This window comes from Pinus tabuliformis, chromosome 8, assembly GCF_031772625.1.
Source record: "Pinus tabuliformis cultivar Carrire ecotype Pingquan chromosome 8, CPIR1, whole genome shotgun sequence".
In the NCBI taxonomy this organism is placed as follows: domain Eukaryota; kingdom Viridiplantae; phylum Streptophyta; class Pinopsida; order Pinales; family Pinaceae; genus Pinus; species Pinus tabuliformis.
Window position 1 is genome coordinate 1,348,528,099 of NC_142294.1, and position 12,637 is coordinate 1,348,540,735.

A 12,637-nucleotide genomic window follows, 5' to 3' on the forward strand; every position below is an offset into this window, starting at 1 on the left:
GTGTATCTCCTTCACCTTAGAATCTCATGGTAAGTAGGATAGAATTGATGGGGGATTTTGACAATAAGCAACCTCAAAGGGAGTCATTTTAGTGGCACCATGATAAGTTATATTATACCACCAGTATTGCAAAGGTAACCACTAAACCCATTAGGAATGGTGCTCTAAAGTAAAGTATCAATAATATGCTTCCAAACACTTGTTGAGACATTTAGTTTGAACATCAATTTAGGGGTGATATACAGCAATGTTGTTAAAATCGCGATCGGGATTTATTCGGCGCCGGGAAAAAAGCGGAAAAAATCGTAAAAATCGGGAAAAAAGCGGAAAAAATCGGGAAAAAATCGTTTGGCACAAAAATATTCATTTTTTTCATTTTTTTTTCAATTTTTTTAATATCTAAACCATCTACAACATAAAATAAATACATTGACACATAAATATGATAAAAAAACTAATATATAAGATGTTGAATATCATTTCTAGCGCTAAAATCACACATAACATTGAATCATGTCCTGAATAGTAAGTCCTGAGTCCCAACTCAGCCTCAAAATATCAACAAAAAATATGATAATGTATCTCATCATGTCATAATGTCATATACAATAAAATGAAAGTCTAAGACTCTAATCCTATTGATTTCCTCTGCCCCTCTTGCGAGAAAATGTCACTGCTTTCACTGATGTCCTCCGCGCGGACAGCCAAATGAATAAAAAAAAAAATCGATTTTTGCATATAAAAGCCCGCTGCCCGCGCCAGTAGGGATTTTTTCACAAAAAATCCCGATTTTTTCGAAAAAATCCCGATTTTTTGAAAAATCCCGATTTTTTGAAAAATCCCGATTTTTTCGAAAAAATCGGGTATAAAAAAAATTGGCGATTTTTATGGATAAAAATCGCGATTTGATCGGGTTATGGATAAAATCGCGATTTTTTGAAAAAATCGCGATTTTAACAACACTGATATATAGTGCTAGCATCCAATTGTCTATGAAGAAGCTATTGAAAAAAGACCACTCAGGTATTATTGCACAATTCAATGCCATACAAGTAGTTGACACTCCCTACCAGAGATTCAACTTGATTTACAATTGGCCTTCTCTAAGAATCAACAATTATTTAAAACACCATAAAGTTTACCACATTCACATATAAAAAAGTATATAAAAAAAACTCATCCACATTATCACTGCAAGAAAATTTATCACTTACTAACATCTAAATACAAACTCAACCATTATCTCATATATTTCTACATACCAATATATATATATAATTTCAAATATTTAATAAAAATATTTCTGTTAAACAAATTAAAAGAAATCACTTTTACATAATTATTATATATAAATATATGCATATATGTATTTATTATGCCCTATGAGCCAGTATTATGTATACCTCTCTAAATATTATAGAAACCTTGGTAGCTAGTTCTAATAGTTTTGCTTACAAATCTATCAACCTCTTAACAAAAGTTTGACATCATGTTAAAAATGTGGTTGATATGTTTTAAAAAATAATCATTATTGAGCCATGTAACAAACTATACCGTAATCGTGATGTTACTTGTGATTTTGATTTTAAAAAGAATTAAGTTTCCAAATACATGAATGAAGTTGGTATAAATAATGTTGGATGTAAGAGTCGAACATATCCAACCATTAATTCTCACGTCAAAGTGGTTAATAGAAACATAATACACTTTTTGTGTGTGCAACTACAAACATAAATGGATCATGATAACTTAATATTTATACAAAACAATTATAACTAGAGTTCAAATAGATGAAGTTGAGGAATTATTTGAATTGGGAAAAAAATTTCAAAAAATTTTATGGGATAATGTTTAAATCATATTTTTGATGGTGGAAATGGATTCAGTACCATCAAAAACCTCCAAAATACCTAAAATTATGAATTTTGATAGTTTTTACTTAGATTTATGAAAATCTCTACTAAATTTTTTCAAAATATATCCAAAATTTCCATAATTTTCAAAGCAAAAAAATCATAATCGTGAAACTAAACTACCGCCATGAAAAGGAGTAGTCTACCTAGGCGGTAGAATGGCCCGTTTTCCGGCACCGGCCGGAAAATCGTCCGGCTCCGGCCACCGGGAATGTCTCCGCCCTCCGCCACCCTCCTGGAGCTCCGCCACCCTCCTTCTCCGCTTCTCCGCCACCCTCCCCTGGCAATCCTGACATTCCTGCCACGGCCTGACAAAAAATCGGATTCGGATCGCAGGGAATGGGGCCTGACATCCCCTGACAGACTACTCCGATCCGGTTCCAATTCGAATTGTCACCCGCGCGCTGGTATTCATAATCATAACCCTGTTGCATAATCGCCAAGATTGCAATGCATAATCGCTGACCCGGAGAGGTAGACTACTCCTGATATCTATTCATGTTAACCTCTCAGATGTCCTTCTTGATTATATGTATGTTGGGTTTTCAGCATCCACAGGGCTGCTTTCTAGTGCTCATCGCCTTCTCAGATGGAGTTTCAGGATGAATGGGCCTGCACAGGACCTTGAACTCTCAAAGCTTCCTCAGATTACATCTGCAAATTCTATGGTGAAGACTAGAAGGTTCATAGTTGAGGTATCCATAGCTGCCGTAAGTATCACAGTTCTTGCAAGTCTGGCAGCAGTTTACCTTATTAGGGGGATTCGATAGAGTGAGGTGATTGAAGAATGGGAGCTTGAATATGGTCCTCATAGATTCCCCTACAGTGAACTTAAAGTGGCCACAAAGGGATTTAGGGACAAACAGCTGCTGGGGTTTGGAGGTTTTGGCAGGGTTTATAAGGGCGTTATTCCCAGCACTGGGCGGGAAGTTGCAGTGAAGCGAGTTTCACATGAATCCAAGCAAGGGGTGAGGGAATTTATTGCAGAGATTGCAAGCATTGGCCGGCTGAGGCACAGGAACTTAGTTCAGCTTCAAGGTTGGTGTCGGTATAAGGAAGAGCTTCTGCTTATCTATGATTACATGCCAAATGGTAGCCTTGACAAGCTCTTGTTTGAGAGCACACAGAATATGTTGACTTGGTCGCAGAGGTATACAATTTTGAAAGGGGTTGCTTCGGCTTTGCTTTATCTTCATGAAGAATGGGAGCAGACAGTAGTCCATAGAGATGTCAAAGCAAGCAATGTATTATTAGATGCATATTTGAATGGCAGGTTAGGGGACTTTGGGCTTGCTCGTTTATATGAACATGGTTCAAATCCTCACACCACCCATGTAGTTGGAACTATTGGATACCTTGCTCCAGAGCTTCCTCGTACTGGTAAGGCCACAACAAGCACTGATGTGTTCGGATTTGGGGCTTTATTGCTTGAAGTGGCTTGTGGAAGAAGACCCATTGAGCCGAAGATGTCTCCCGAAGAATTAATTTTGGTTGACTGGGTTCGAGAGTTGCATTCCAAGGGAAAGCTTTTGGAAGCAGTTGATCCTAGACTTCTTAATGAGTACCCTGTTGAAGAAGTTGGGCTCGTTCTTGAAATGGGTTTTCTCTGTTCCCATCCTCATCCCAAAGCTCGACCTAGTATGAGAGAAGTAGTGCAAATGCTTGCAGGCGATAAAGCACATCCTGTGCCACCTTCTAACCTCCTTCGGCAGACACACCTACAAGAACTGAAAATCTTGATGAATTCATTGTTTCATTTTCTTCATACAAGCATGGTTCATCTATTGCTATCTCACATCCTAACAGAAGCTCAGATGGTAGGCTAGTTTTCACACCGGATAGAACATCACCACTTTCACTGTTAGCAGCAACAGCTTGAAAGGTGTGTGTAATTAAAACAAGTCATGGAGTAACTGTTGTTGAAAAAACATATTTATTTTGGTCCATTGGTGCATGATCCATGTCTTCTTGTTTATTGGACTGGCCAATGATGAGTTACTTTCTCTTCAAACAGACTAAGAGCTGGAGTTCCAGAGATACAGAGCTTGGAGTTTTCCTTTTGATATACCAGAAAAAAGGCTAACAGATCTGAAGTCTATGATTGCTGAGTGTAGACAAACTGTGTGCAGTTTTACTAATCTTCAAAGAGTATTTGATGCAACAAAATGTAGTGATTTTTCTTCAGTTGACCCAGTTTTTCATCTCAGCAAATGGCTTGATTATCTGATACAACAGAGTGTAAATTTAGAGGAGAATTTCTTCTCTGATGTTTAAATTATATTTACAAGTCACAAAAAAATAACAGTGTGTGTTGAGTTTCTTTCAAGTGTTAAGATATGCCGAGTTACATTATCTGTGTAACTAGCAGTTTCCATTGTATATGAAATGCATAAAGAAATCTCTGGCTTGCATTCTTGTGCTTCAGAAACAAAGTTGTTTCCCAATTGTATTTCTGATTTTAGGGGCGACATTGTTTTAATGTTTGTACATTCCTTATAGAAAAAAAGGTGAACAATCATCTGTTCCCTCTATATTAAAAAAACAATCCTTGTTGCTTTATGTACTTCTTTGTTATAGTTTTAAATATTTTGAATTTCCTATTTATCTTCACAATTTTTCTGCTGTAGATTCTTCTCTAATTGCTATAGGTTGATCTCCAGGTAAAACAATTCAGTATCAAGTGGTTGTTGGTTTCAAAGGGGGACATCTTTGTTGCCAAGTTGAAGAAGCTTGGTTTGCAGAATCTTGTGTTCTTGAGGCCTTGTTTTGAGGTCTTGATCAAAAAGCTAGAGAAATCTCATTTTCTAGGTAAAGAAGCTCAAGTTGGACAATGTTGTGTTGTTGTAGTAGTGATTATTTTGAGGTAGCTAGCTAACAATTTTTATCTAACTTCTTCGGAAAATGAGGAACTGATGTATACAAGCACTGTATATGCAAGCACTGTATATGCAGAGTATACAAGCACTGTATATGCAGAGTTTAGGGCATTAGTGGCTTTATAACTTATGCTACAAACAAATGACAAAAAACAATTTTAGGGAAGAAAAATTTGGCTGCAAGTTCTAATAATCAAAAGCAAATAGTTTCTATTCTGTGAAGCCTGATTTGGTACTTTTGAAGAAGATTACAAACTTGCCCATTCCCAGGTCTGATACCACTTGAAAGCTTGGTATTGCATATTCAAGTGTCAATGTTTGATAATTGGGTGCTTGTGTGAATTTATTATCTTAACATCATGGATCTGCATATCATATCTTTGTTTAGATGGACATAATGAATCACTTCTAGAGGCTACAGTTTCTTTTTTCTCCTTGTAAACAAATAAACCCTTACATCCATACCAACCAATACATTATGCATCCTGTCCTTACTCTATAACCTTCAATGCTTACATAAATACAAGTTTGTAGTTTTATAAAGTACACAAATAAAAAATATGTCCATACCAACCAACACATTTGTCTCCTTTACATAAGAAATCATGGTGTTGTCCATGCTTTTGATGCATTCCTCCTGTCATTTGTGCTGTAGATGATCCATCCTCTTGTCAATTAATGACTTGAACCACTAACTTGACACTGCTTCATTGTGCACTATGACATTTTTATCTAACTTCTTCGGAAAATGAGGAACTGATGTATACAAGCACTATATATGCAAGCACTGTATATGCAGAGTATACAAGCACTGTATATGTCTCAGATTTTATGGAGAAGAATCAGCAACTGTGGAGTATATATCAGATTTCAAGGCATTGGGTCAGCAATCAACTGTGGATCTAATTCAGATTTGAAGCATTCCATTTCATCATTTCCAGATTTCCTGTAACATGCCAGAGATTGTTTTATTTTTAGTTTATTGTTAGGATTTCATTCCTTAAAGCTTGTAGCTTTATTTCTCTGTAAAGTTGATCATTTTCAATGTAGTAGGGGTTGGCTTTCATGCCAAAGGGAGTAGTCTACCAAAAATCAAAGAAAAGGGTTTTGATTGCTTTGCTAAACAAAATCTAACCCATGTAGCATGCTTACAATAAATCCTCACTTAATTATATTATATGACTTGTCAAGATCAAATTCAAGGAAGTGAGCCTTCTTACTCATCTCCCTGGCCAATTTGATGCTCTGCAAGGTGATAATATTCTTTCTTATGATTTTGGAAGCTTGCGACTTGAATCATTTTCTTAAAATGTTTGTAATAACCTTGTGGGAGACATTGAGGAGGGTTATAGGCCTCCAGCCTCAAATTTCTTGGCATAGTAACATACTACAATGTTGACATCATCATAGTTTTATATCATCTCATGACACAAATGATTGGGAAATATAGAAAATATATTTTGTTAAATATTGATTGAATCTCATGTCAAGGTTATAGTGTCTAAGTCACCTTTACGAAATTGTTGAAGTGATTTGCCTCTCCATCAACAAACTCTGGTTGATCAAAGACATGTTCACATATTTTAGAAACCTAAATGTGAGAACTAGATTGAGATTAAATGAAGATGTTCAATTCTGTGTACAGTTTCACCCATTGCTTATATACTTGTTTTAGTCCCTTTTAGCATTCAGTGAGTGAATTAGTGATCTAAGGTACCTTTTCTTTTCTTTTCTACTTTGCCTTATGGACTAGCATTGATCTCTTTTATATTTGCCTATGAATGGCTTGACATTGGTAATTCAACTATATGAATGAGTTATAGCTCATATTTAGCATGGCTCTTATTGATTTTGTCTGTATATCATTTAGTTGTGGCACGGTAATAGAATACGGTTATTTGCTTTTCTAAAGCATTAAACAAAGAGAGTGATTTGGTCACAAAATGAGAAATTTTGAATAATAATTCTAACGGTGCATCCATTTTCTATGGCTTCATTTCAAGCTTAAAAAGTGTATGTTGTAAATTTGTAACTTCCTTTTGTATCTATACACTACATCTCTGGAAGAGCAGGAATGGAAATGAACAGATTCTTGAAATCTGCAAATGAATCTTCAGAGGAACAAACAGTGTTGTAGTGGGTAATAGACTGTCAAAGGATTTGATAAAGTCTGCGGATGAACCAACGGTGTTTTGGAATGTATTAAGTGAAAAGCAAAGCTATGTGAGCCAGAGGGGAGCCGTCGAAAGCTAGACACACAAACCAGTGGCACCTCTATGTATTTTGAATCTGCTCCTTTGGGCACTCATTTTGTAGTTCATGTTTCAAAACCACCTGATGCTTTAAACAAGCAAAATGCTTGAGATTTAATTTGAGTTACTCTTCCTCAAGGGAGAATACTCCTCCTGGTAAAAGAAAAAGGTGTTGTGTGACAACGGATAGGTGGCAAAATTTGCGTTGTTTAAAGGATATCTGACAGATTTTCAGGGAACAGCTTCATGTCTCAGATTTTATGGAGAAGAATCAGCAACTGTGGAGTATATATCAGATTTCAAGGCATTGGGTCAGCAATCAACTGTGGATCTAATTCAGATTTGAAGCATTCCATTCCATCATTTCCAGATTTCCTGTAACATGCCAGAGATTGTTTTATTTTAGTTTATTGTTAGGATTTCATTCCTTAAAGCTAGTAGCTTTATTTCTCTGTAAAGTTGATCATTTTCAATGTAATAGGGGTTGGCTTTCAGGCCAAAGGGAGTAGTCTACCAAAAATCAAAGAAAAGGGTGTTGATTGCTTTGCTAAACAAAATCTAACCCATGTAGCATGCTTACAATAAGTCCTCACTTAATTATAGTACACATTTTCAGGTTAAGTTTGTGTTATGTACTATCGATAATTGTCATATTTGTGCCTCTGGAAACATATTAATCTCGTTAACTGAGTTTCTTTGAATAAACAACTGTTAGTTTATTTTATCAGTTTACATGGAATGTTAAATTAAACAAAGCCATAGTAGCTTTAAACATGTGCATTTTTCATTATTCATATACATTCTTGGAAAACACCACTTTGAAATCAATCTTTGTTTGTGTTAGATATGGATAATGACCTAGATGAAGCAATTCCCTTAATGACCTAAATGAAGCATATCTATGCCCTCTTAATTCTGACGTCATGGAATCTAGCTATATCTGAGCTCAGATAAATTTATTAGTCGTACAAGAAGACTTCATTAATAAATCTAAGGACTTCAAGTTCTGATGTGTAGTGATTTCACATCTGCTTAATAGGGAACTATTTCAACAGCTCTTTGAAGTTTACAGAGATTTGGTGTCTTTATCAATCAATAATACTTGATAGCCCAATTGGGTTTGATACATGTATGCTTTATGACTATTATTTCCAGGTCTGAAGGCTTAAGTTATGAAATCATTCATTTTAACTGTCATCTGAGTTGGAATCTAAACATGAGTGGAGAGGTTCACTGCCCTACTCAGATTTTGTGGCAATTCCTGTTACTTTATGCTCATCCTTCAATAGTACCTATTCTGCAGATGAGCTACTTTCACACATATATTATAGCAGTTATCAATCAAATTGTGCACCCTGTTTAAGTTAGCTTCTCCTAACACATCCATTAACATAGAATTTGATATATCAAGACCAATCAAGGCCATGACCTTATCATTCATCTTGCCCAAGTCCTCCTACTTCACGATGTCAGACTTTGTGTCCTTCATACTGATTTCTACTCTCTTTCAATAAGAAAATATTCCATCTTCAACCTCCATAAATGGAAGTTGTGGCCATAGAATTTATCGATCTCTAAATGTCTAGATGTCATTTCTCCTACCACATATATCTTATTAGCCTCTCACTGAAGCTAGCTACCTCAAAATAATCACTACTACAACAACACAACATTGTCCAACTTGAGCTTCTTTACCTAGAAAATGAGATTTCTCTAGCTTTCTTATCAAGACCTCAAAACAAGGCCTCAAGAACACAAGATTCTGCAAACCAAGCTTCTTCAACTTGGCAACAAAGATGTCCCCCTTTGAAACCAACAACCACTTGATACTAAATTGTTTTACCTAGAGAGCAACCTATAGCAATTAGAGAAGAATCTACAACAAAAAAATTGTGAAGATAAATAGGAAATTCAAAATATTTAAAACTATAACAAAGAAGTACATAAAGCAACAAGGATTGTTTTTTTAATATAGAGGGAACATATGATTGTTCACCTTTTTTTCTATAAGGAATGTACAAACATTGAAACAATTTCGCCCCTAAAATCAGAAATACAATTGGGAAACAACTTTGTTTCTGAAGCACAAGAATGCAAGCCATAGATTTCTTTATGCATTTCATATACAATGGAAACTGCTAGTTACACAGATAATGTAACTCGGCATATCTTCACACTTGAAAGAAACTCAACACACACTGTTATTTTTTTGTGACTTGTAAATATAATTTAAACATCAGAGAAGAAATTCTCCTCTAAATTTACACTCTGTTGTATCAGATAATCAAGCCATTTGCTGAGATGAAAAATTGGGTCAACAGAAGAAAAATCACTACAGTTTGTTGCATCAAATACTCTTTGAAGATTAGTAAAACTGCACACAGTTTGTCTACACTCAGCAATCATAGACTTCAGATATGTTAGCCTTTTTTTCTGATATATCAAAAGGAAAACTCCAAGCTCTGTATCTCTAGAACTCCAGCTCTTAGTCTGTTTGAAGAGGAAGTAACTCATCATTGGCCAGTCCAATAAACAAGAAGACATGGATCATGCACCAATGGACCAAAATAAATATGTTTTTTCAACAATAGTTACTCCATGACTTGTTTTAATTACACACACCTTTCAAGCTGTTGTTGCTAACAATGAAAGTGGTGATGTTCTATCCGGTGTGAAAGCTAGCCTACCATCTGAGCTTCTGTTAGGATGTGAGATAGCAATAGATGAACCATGCTTGTATGAAGAAAATGAAACAATGAATTCAACAAGATTTTCAGTTCTTGTAGGTGTGTCTGCCGAAGGAGGTTCAGAAGGTGGCACAGGATGTGCTTTATCGCCTGCAAGCATTTGCACTACTTCTCTCATACTAGGTCGAGCTTCGGGATGAGGATGGGAACAAAGCAAACCCAGTTCAAGAACGAGCCCAACTTCTTCAACAGGGTACTCATTAAGAAGTCTAGGATCAACTGCTTCCAAAAGCTTTCCCTTGGAATGCAACTCTCGAACCCAGTCAACCAAAATTAATTCTTCGGGAGACATCTTCGGCTCAATGGGTCTTCTTCCACAAGCCACTTCAAGTAATAAAGCCCCAAATCCGAACACATCAGTGCTTGTTGTGGCCTTACCAGTACGAGGAAGCTCTGGAGCAAGGTATCCAATAGTTCCAACTACATGGGTGGTGTGAGGATTTGAACCATGTTCATATAAACGAGCAAGCCCAAAGTCCCCTAACCTGCCATTCAAATATGCATCTAATAATACATTGCTTGCTTTGACATCTCTATGGACTACTGTCTGCTCCCATTCTTCATGAAGATAAAGCAAAGCCGAAGCAACCCCTTTCAAAATTGTATACCTCTGCGACCAAGTCAACATATTCTGTGTGCTCTCAAACAAGAGATTGTCAAGGCTACCATTTGGCATGTAATCATAGATAAGCAGAAGCTCTTCCTTATACCGACACCAACCTTGAAGCTGAACTAAGTTCCTGTGCCTCAGCCGGCCAATGCTTGCAATCTCTGCAATAAATTCCCTCACCCCTTGCTTGGATTCATGCGAAACCCGCTCACTGCAACTTCCCGCCCAGTGCTGGGAATAACGCCCTTATAAACCCTACCAAAACCTCCAAACCCCAGCAGCTGTTTGTCCCTAGATCCCTTTGTGGCCACTTTAAGTTCACTATAGGGGAATCTATGAGGACCATATTCAAGCTCCCATTCTTCAATCACCTCACTCTGTCGAATCCCCCCAATAAGGTAAACTGCTGCCAGACTTGCAAGAACTGTGATACTTACGGCAGCTATGGATACCTCAACTATGAACCTTCTAGTCTTCACCATAGAATTTGCAGATGTAATCTGAGGAAGCTTTGAGAGTTCAAGGTCCTGTGCAGGCCCATTCATCCTGAAACTCCATCCGAGAAGGCGATGAGCACTAGAAAGCAGCCCTGTGGATGTTGAAAACCCAACATACATATAATCAAGGAGGACATCTGAGAGGTTAACATGAATAGATATCAGGAGTAGTCTACCTCTCCGGGTCAGCGATTATGCATTGAAATCTTGGCGATTATGCAACAGGGTTATGATTATGAATACCAGCGCGCGGGTGACAATTCGAATTGGAACCGGATCGGAGTAGTCTGTCAGTGGATGTCAGGCCCCATTCCCTGTGATACGAATCCAATTTTTTGTCAGGCCGTGGAATGTCAGGATTGCCAGGGGAGGGGAGGGTGGCGGAGAAGCGGAGAAGGAGGGTGGCGGAGGGTGGAGACATTCCGGTGGCTGGAGCCGGACGATTTTCTGGCCGGTGCCGGAAAACGGGCCATTCTACCGCCTAGGTAGACTACTCCCCATGAAAATGCACTCTGATTTCTTCTACTTGACGGTGTTTCTCAACTGACCGTAAGAAATAAGCTAAAACAAAAAGTACCACGAATTAATTAATTGATTCATTCATGTGCATAGGGATACATCAGAGTAGTTCGGGATGAATAGCGCACTTAATCCCACACGGGGACCATCAAAATAGTTCAGTTATGATAATAAAGAGAGACGAACAGCAACATTATTACCTAGGCAGTTTGCACGAGATGGAGGTTTCAAGTTCCGTCCACAATTCAGTTTGATATTGATGCTGAGACAGTTGCATCTGAGTCCAAAGTGAGAAAACAATTCCATTTGGCCCCTGTTGCGCGTGATGAAACGGGTCGGGTAAGCCTCAAACTCTATAGTGAGTTGATGTTTTCTATTCTCAGTGAGTAATACCATTACCACTTGTGACAGGAGTAACACAGGTTCGATTCGCGATAATTACAATTTTGAATTGTAAATTTTTCACAATTTAAATTCAAGTGTCTCAGGGTGCTAAATCTATACATGTACTTTTTTTCCAGAAGAAAAAGCGATATAGATTATATTAAGTCAATATAAAGAGCTACAATGAAAACATATGAGAAGGACTTGAGTGGATATCAAGTCAGATAGAGCTGGATCATGATGATAGGATGACATATAGCAAAACTCTGAGTATGATGGATACAAACAATGGTTGCACATAAAGCTAGATGGCTGGAGATGAACATGCTTTGGCAGTAAGTCAAATAGAGGGAGCAAAAAAACATGATAAGACAAATGTATTATGCCTGAAAACCTGTGATAGCAACAAAGCTAGAGCAAATACTATGCAGGATGGCAGAGAAAGGGGTCTTGGAATCTCTAAATATTTTATGATTCCGCCATTTCCAGGCATACCATAACGTGATAACAAGAAGGGGACGCCTTGCCTCGCATTGTGAGCACCACCAATGGAAAGCTGCATGAACAGAGTCAAAAACGTGGTGAGGGAAATAAAAAAAAATGGCGAGTTCATACTATATATGTACTTAAAAACTTATTTCGACAACAAAAATTAAGATTTGGCCATAAAGCTCTTTCACCAGATTTGAGCTAAAACTTCAAAATATAAATGATCGACAAATGAAATATCATGTGATTTACACCGAAAAATCTCTTGTAAATTACTTGATATGGATCAAAGAAGCCTCAATTCAACAAATATGAATATTTTTTCTATATTTAATTTAGTTATAATATCT

General features: G+C 37.1%; 2 pseudogenes; one reads left to right on the forward strand and one right to left on the reverse strand.

The window, feature by feature from the left end:
* The first annotated feature begins 2,124 nt into the window (after positions 1–2,124).
* Positions 2,125–3,739, forward strand: LOC149240489 (L-type lectin-domain containing receptor kinase S.4 pseudogene; annotated as a pseudogene).
* Positions 3,740–9,666: 5,927 nt separating this feature from the next.
* On the reverse strand, positions 9,667–11,316 carry LOC149240490 (L-type lectin-domain containing receptor kinase S.4 pseudogene; annotated as a pseudogene).
* Between the last annotated feature and the right edge of the window lie 1,321 nt (positions 11,317–12,637).